Raw genomic sequence first — 8227 nt, 5'->3', positions numbered from 1 at the left:
AGACAGAAAAGGGATCTTGGAATTACAGCCGCCATTGTTACTGCCATCTCATTGGCGGCTGTTGGAGCTACCACCGCGGCATTAGCCATGAGTCATACTGTGCAGACTGCTCAGACCCTGAATAATCTTTTAGCCAATGTAGCTCATGCCTTAGATATACAAAAAGGAATTAATGCTCAACTAAAAGGAGGCTTGATGGTGTTCAATCAGAGGATTGACCTCGTGCAGGAGCAAATTGATATCCTATGGCAAATCGCTCAACTTGGCTGTCAATGGAAGTATGCTGGACTTTGTGTCACTAGCATACAATATGAGAAATTTTCCCGTGCTGCAAATCTGTCTAAACAATTGTCTAGCTATATTTTAGGTAATTGGACTGAAGAATTCGATACTATGATGGAGCAGCTGAGAGTGGCCATTGTTACGGCAAATTCTACCAGAGTGGACATAGGACTAGCCACAGGATTATCATCATGGATTGCTGCAGCCATGAATCATCTGAAGGAATGGGCGGGCATGGGAGCGTTAGCAGGCCTTCTGGTGTTGGTCTCCTTGGTTTGCCTGTGGTGTATATGCAAGATTAGAGTCTCACAACAGCTTAATACAGCCATGATCATTCAGGCCTTTACAGCCATTGAAGCAGTACAGTCTCCCCAAGCATGGTTGGCTACCATAAAAAGCTCAAATGTTATGCTCAGGATGCGAGGCTAAGCACTGCACTCAGGGTCAGCGCTTTTGACCTAGAGAAGAGCATGTCTGATTGCATGTGGGTTGATGCCCCAGGTCCCGCCTCTGAGAAAAAGGTATCAGATGGGTCTGATGCTCTTTGGGTGGATGACACCTAAATGAACATCGGTACAAAGTCCCAATTTATTTCTAATATCAGAGATCAGACCTTTACTCTTGCCTGATGCGTCTAAAACAAAAAGGGGGAACTGTAGAGAGCTGCATAATGCCACGCCTGAAAGATGGAGCTGGTTTCTGCCTTCCACCTTCCTGATGGTGAGTACTCTCTGTCACAAACAACTCAAGGATCTGGCTTGCTTCCGTCTATGTGGACCTATCTGCATTGCCCACGAGGCACACTGGGGTTGGCTACCCAGAGGCTATTTAAGCTGTGGGCTGGCTTTCCCCAGGGTCAGAAGATTGTTCAAGGTTCCTGAATATACTGCATTGAGAAGAACAACAACAACAAAAAATCAGAAAGAAGGAGAGGAGGACCTCCCCTATCAGTGGACTTGTGGAGAGGCATGCATGCAGAAAGGGGGGGAGGGTGGGACCGGGAGGGGAGGAGGGAGGGGCTTATGCGGGGATACAAAAGGAATAAAGTATAATTAATAAAAGTTAAATAAAAAATTTAAAAAATATCTCATTACAGAACTTAAAATTCTTCCTAATAGGAAAGGCTGTTCTACATCAAACACCAGATTTAAATAAAAGTGAGGTAAAAAATATATTTATAAGAACATTCAAATGACGTGTATCAAGCTAACAAATATCTAGTTTAAACACATCATTCAAGAATAGCATAACACTCCCCCTGATGGGGGAGCAGCCTTGCCAGGCCACAGAGGAAGACAATGCAGCCAGTACTGATGAGACCTGATAAGCTAGGGTCAGAGGGAAGGGGAGGAGGATCTCCCCTATCAGTGGACCAGGGGTTGGACATGGGAGGGGATGAGGGAGGAGGCTACACCTGGGATATAAATTAAATAAACTGTAATTTATATAAAAAATAAAGAATAGCATAACACTACATTTAAAACTAAAGCAAATTTCATGTGCAATAACATGCTAAATAATTCAAGCATTATCCTATTCACAAAACTAGATATTATTAAATTATTGTTTTTATTTTAAATATTAAATTGTGTGTACTTGTGGGGGCTGGGGGATGGTATGTGCACATGAGTCCAGCCTCCCACAGTGGCATTGGATCCACTAGAAATGGAGCATCTCTTGGTTAAAACATGCTTAACATGGATTCTAGAAACTGAACTCATTTCTGAAGCATGAGCTGTTGCATGTTCTTAGTCATTGAGCCTTTTCTGAAATCCGTTAAAAATTTTTTTGTATGTGTGTATAGTGAGAATTTTGGGTTTCTTTAAAAACATGGAAATGTTATGGAAACAGGTTTTTGTTTTAAGCCCATGTGTGATATGTGGCTGTTTAAGATTGTCTGCAGCAGCTGACCATGATTTTGCCAGCTGCAGATAGTTTCTGCAAGTGTTTGAAATTTGGAATTTTGAGAACTCTTGAGAAGGTATATAAATGCTGGAGCCCTGAGAGGGCTGCTGCTGTTGCTAGTTGCTGTTGCTATTGCTGTTTCTGTTTCTGTTCTCAAGTGGTCATGTGCAAAGGGAAGAGAAGGAAAAATTTAATATCCTAATGGTGAAGACCAAATTGGCCCCATGTAACTGGATGGCCCTAATTGGCAGGAAGTAGTCTAATGATAGGAGTGTCCCATCTCCCTTCTATTCTTTTTTTTTCTCCTATTTAATGTTAGAGGATTATATATATTTAGTGTGTAAGTAGGTGCACATGAGTGTATGTGTTAGTGGAGTCCAGAAAAGTGCATCGGATCTAATGGAGCTGTAATTGCTGACGAGTTTTACATCCTGAAGTGAGGAACTCAACTTTTGTCTTTTGCAAGAGACATATTTGTTCTTAACCACTGTGAACTTAGAACATCCTGCATGGACTTAGAACAAAATATCCAAGGCAGATATTTTAATATTACTCTAAAGTTTATATTTTAATTGGTTCTATGGATTTTAAAAACAGTTTTATTAATAATTTCTTTCTTTAACTTTAACTGTTAGAGGATTTGGAAGCCCTGGCGCTGCTCAAGAGACAACAGGACCAAGGTCTTTGAAATATCTTTTGAAATAAGAAATAGCTACATTCTTGACTAGGAACATGAATAAACTGACTTTCTTCAGTGTCTAAATAAATGCAATTGACCATCTAAAATTCCAGTACCTCAACTTTTTATTTTGTGCCTTTTTATAGACCCATGCCAGACACATTTTTCTATCATTAGCTAATAGCCTGAAGAATTTTAGCATTGTTCGCTTTGAGTTATAGGCACATAAAATACACATCAGATAGCACAGTGCTGGTGCTCAAAATGTAAATATGGATGACCCTTAAATATAAAGTTAACACAGTAGACTATAAAAGCTTTTATACCCAACCTTTCTTCAAGGTAATCAGCCCTTTCAATGCCATGGGATGAGGCAATAAAAACTTAAACTTACACTGGGTGCTTTGCCTAGAATCCTAAGAAAACTGCAGCTGTTTATCAAGATCATTTCAGCTTTACCAGAATGGCAGCTGTAATCCACATAATTCATACGGCACATTGGAGCTGTCCATCTGCTGGGTGCTGAATTCATGGTTGACTAATCATCTGTAATAGAATTCCTGTCTAGTTGTTTGTGCATAACACCATATTCTAATGACTCCAGATCAGTTATCCTGCATGTACTTAAAACAAAACATCATGCCATTCTCTCTTGAGAAATACTATGGAAACAACCAACTATGGGAAGCAATTTCATTAAAATCAGAACACTAGCCATATGAATAGATTTATCTTACAGTAATCAATTATAATATTGAAACATAAATCTGTCCACATTGATAAATCTTTCAAATTACATGGTGACATTGGTCTTCCAGAGAAGCGCTCATTAGTAAACATCTACTGGAGGCTTTATTATTTATTCAGTGTTCATTATTTGTTTGGGATATTATTTCATTTATATTAATAATTCTACTGATCTAGAGTAGTAATAAAACTGCCCTAATTAGTATTTCATTATTGCTAACATTTAAGAGGAATATCTGACTGGAAAAAATGTTCAATTATTTTCCCAGTCTAATTATTCACTCACCAAGCACTTAATTTCAACATGCAGGGTCTATACTCCAGATGCTTTGACATGCTTCAATAACAATAATGAATAGGATTAACTTGGATTCTTTTGATGTTACATAGTGAACCTATTGTAATATGATATAGTAGCAAAAGTAGACAGCATTTGCCAAGTACCCAGCAAAAAAGTAACTCATTCTACTGTAAGAGAATTAACTTCTTCTGGCTCTTAAGGATATACATGAATGTTCTTTGGGTTTGAAAAGCCTACTTTGTTTTGGATTACCTGCTCTTGTTAAGCCAATGTTTTTGCTCTCCATTAGCAGACACATCATCTAGTCTGAATATCACCTGTCAAAGCATTTCATAATCTGGTGACTCTGGCCAGTTCAGATGTGAAAAAGACACTCTTTGGATGATGTCCACATTCAGAAGACAGAGGAAAAATGTCTTTACTCATGGAATAGAAACTAAGGAAATATTAATGCTACACTTCTTGCAATTGTTGATAATAAGACAACAATAGAGAACAATCAGCATGGAAAAAAGAATTGTGAGCAAATGTAACACAAAGCCTAGGTCTTGACAGTTATACTGAAAAACAGAATTACCTGAATCTTAGGCTGATTCTGGGCCCGTAATTTTATATTAGTGTGAAAGTTTAGTATATCCCTACTATATGTGTGTATTTTTCTCCTTTGTTAAATTAACCTATTTTAATTCCACATAATATTAATAACATTAATCTGTCTTTATTTTAAAATAAAATTTAGAATGACTTTTGAAACCATCGGGACTGTAGAACCAGTCACAGATATTTAAATAACACTACTTTCTGGGTGATCTAGATTATCGTAATATGCACAGATTTCAGGTCTGCTGTTGATGATTCAATGACTCAGTAATTCATTCAAAGTTTAAAATGAAATTTATAAAACTGAGAACTACACTAACAATATTCTTTATTAAAATTTGAATTTCAGAACACGTATTTTACTTCTTATTGTGACAAATAATCCTAAATTCACATCTTACAGGACTTCAAAGTTATTATATAACTTACTGAACAAATGAAGACTTTTGGAACATTGTTTATTGCATAAGCTCCTTTTTCTTAACTCAAGGTTTTTCTTCTGGTGGTAGGTAAATAGTAATTATAGAAATGAATTCCTCCTTCAGAAACGTGAAAGCATCTCAAAATATTCTTTCAAGGTTTCATTTACAATGAGAAAGAAAATTGAGGTTCTGCTAGAATTTATTTAATTTTGTAATAAGCATAGAGCTAAAAAATAGAAAAAAAATAACTGAGAAGTTGAAACATAGCATTCATATTTTTTTTTCATCAAGTTTTTAAAGACCTTAGCGAACCCAGCATCAGGAACTTAAGAAATCCTATGTTAAATTGGTACTGTTATGGTTGGTTTTCTCAACTTGACATGAGCCTAGACATATTTTGGAGAAATAAATCTCAATTAAGGATTATCCAATAGTAAACTGATCTGTGGTCATATCTTTTGGGGTAATTATGACCAGCACACTGTGACTGTGCCAATTCTAGGAAGGTGGTCCTGGGGCAGCAAACTAGTATGCAGCCTTCTTCCCTGGTCTCTGCTTCAGATCCTGCCTCCAGGTTCTTACCTAGAGTTTTTGCTCTGACTTTTCTTAGTAATGGACTATGACTTGAGACAATAAAATAAAATAAACCCTTTCCTTTTGGATTGGTTCTGATTAAGATTTTATTCTTGAAACAGAAAGCAAACTCTGAAAACCACTATAAAAATGTATGAGGCTAATTCAGAGTTTTTGTACTGCAAAGTTTTCTAATGAATACTAGTGCACTAAGTAGATGCACAATATCATTGTAATAATAGTGTTGCAAATTAAATTTATGACCACATTAGAACCCATAGGAAGCCTAAAATTAAAAAAAAATAATCAAACCATTTTGTTGTCTCATCCTCAGTCACCTTGAAGGTCTGTTCTAAACCTAAGGATATTTAAATGATAGAAAATAGCAGAGCTCTACTTTTGACTAATTTCTCTCCTTCTTTGGAAGTCTGTTCCTGAGTGACATAATCTTGTTAAACAATCCCAGTCATTATGAGATTGACATTATTAACTTTTTTACTAAAATAAACTAGTGGCTGTCCAACTGTAGTTGGGGCTATTACAACACAATTCCAGTTAGAAATGATTAAGTAGAATTTGAGGTGTATCTTACTTAAAAGTGTTCTTCATGGGAATACTGACAGTATTCATTTGATTTATATTTTGAGGAACCAATTACTTGCTAAAAATATGTGTTTTCCTGATATTTTCTACATGAAAATCACTTGCCAGATTTTGATTCGTTTATTAAGTAGCTACCGACTCTAAAGCGGATCTCTATATCATATATTCAAACTGTACCAAAGTTATCAACTTTCATTTACACAGTCTTACAGAAATACTTTGAACGATGAACCTGGACACCCCTGCCTTCGCAAATCTTCCATTCCCTATGGAAAATTTTACTACCAAATCTTGACAGATGAACTACTTGGAGGAAAAAAAAAAGAATTTTACAAATTGTAGTTCTGGTCAATACAGTTCTTTGCTTGTTTGTTTGCTTACTAGAATGATGACTTTTAGTTTGGTATTTTCTTTTCTTTTTTTTCAATTATTTCTGTTCATTGAAAATATTTTTTCACATAATATATTCTGATTATGATTTCCCTTCCTCCTGCTGCTTCAAACTTCCCCTCCCATCTAGATCCACATGATTTCTCTCTGTCCTTTGAACACAGACACCTGGAATGTAACCTTGTAAAACCACTTTGGAAATCAATCTGGTGCTTTAGCAGAAAATTAGAAATAGTGCTACATCAAGATACCACTCCTATGTACATACCCAAAACATGCCCCACCACTGAGTAAGGACATTTGCTCAACTATGTTCAGAGCAGCTCTATTTGTAATAGCCGGAATCTGGAAACAACCTAGATTCTTCAATGAATGAATGGATACAGAAAGTATGATACATTTACACAATGAAATACTACTCAGCAACTAAAAACAAGGAAATCATGAAAATTGTAGGCAAATGGTGGGATCTAGAGAAGATTATCCTGAATGAGGTATCCCAGAAGCAGAAAGACACATATGGTATATATTCACTTATAAGTGGATATTAGCCATATAATATAGGATAAACATATTAAATTTTATAGTCACAAAGAAGCTAACTAGAAGGACTACCCTAGGGGAGATGCTTAATCCTCATTCAAAAGAATAAACAGGATAGACATTGGAAGTAGGAGAAGACAATAACAGGACAGGAGCCTTCCACAGAGGACCTGTGAAAGATTCTATCCACCAGAGTATCGCAGGAGATACTGACACTGATAGCCAAACTTTGTGCACAGCACAGGAAACCTTATGGAAGAAGAGGGAGCTGAAAAGACCTGGAGAGGACAGGAACTCCAGAAGGAGAAGAACAGAGCCTAATAATCTGGGCCCAGGGGGTCCTGCAGAAACTGACACTCCAATCAAGGACCTTGCATGGATAGGACCTAGACACCCTGTTCAGAGGAAGCCCATAGGCTGCTCAGTTTCCAAGTGGGTTCTCTAGTAAGGGGTCAGGGACTGTCTCTGATATGAAATCAGTGGCCAGCTCTTTGACCGCCTCTCCCTGGTGAGGTGCAGCCTTGCCAGGCCACAGAGGAAGATGATGAAGCCAACCTGATGAGACCTGATAGGCTAGGGTCAGATAGAAGGGGAGGAGGACCTCTCCTATCAGGGGCCTAGGGGAAGAGCATGGGGGGAAAGAGTGAGTGGGTAGGAATGGAAGGAGACAAGGGAGGGGGCTTCAGCAGAGATATAAAGTGAATAAATTGTAATAAAAATAAATAAAGGTTTCAAAAATTATAAAAAGAAAATACACCTGCACCTAGAGGCCTTTCAGGTACTGATGCTGTGTCATAGGTGCCTCTGTAGGTTGCAGAGAAGAGAAAGGCAATGTCTAGGCTCAGCATTCTGACCTAAGGACATTTGAATGATTAAATGTAGCTTAACATTCCCTGTAAAAACTCAACCTCAGACTACCACCAATTCAGTGCCAAGGGTTCCCAGGATCCCAGGATGGGGAGCAAGACAGAGACTAGAAGAGGCCCAACTGGGACCTCAGTCCTGGGCAGATGTGAGCTCAAGACAGATGTCCCTTGCATGAGCCCACTCAAGTGAGCCCTACAGGGAGCAGGCAGTGAGCCAGGTGCTCTGCAGACCTGTTTGGGGTGGTGGGGCAGAGCATGCAGAGATGGCCCTTGCCCTGAGCTATATGTAGGAGCAGGGTAGAGTAGTTCTGAGATG

At 38.1% G+C, this 8227-nt stretch overlaps 1 non-coding gene across 1 annotated transcript; it reads left to right on the top strand.

The window, feature by feature from the left end:
* The first annotated feature begins 7801 nt into the window (after positions 1 to 7801).
* LOC132655669 (small nucleolar RNA SNORA17) lies at positions 7802 to 7936 on the top strand. Its single transcript, XR_009593456.1, has one exon. It is a non-coding gene; the product is annotated as a small nucleolar RNA SNORA17 (small nucleolar RNA).
* The last annotated feature ends 291 nt before the right edge of the window (positions 7937 to 8227 follow it).

This window comes from Meriones unguiculatus, chromosome 7, assembly GCF_030254825.1.
Source record: "Meriones unguiculatus strain TT.TT164.6M chromosome 7, Bangor_MerUng_6.1, whole genome shotgun sequence".
Taxonomy (NCBI): domain Eukaryota; kingdom Metazoa; phylum Chordata; class Mammalia; order Rodentia; family Muridae; genus Meriones; species Meriones unguiculatus.
Note: the sequence above shows the minus strand (reverse complement) of the source record. Positions and strands in the feature narration are given on the sequence as shown.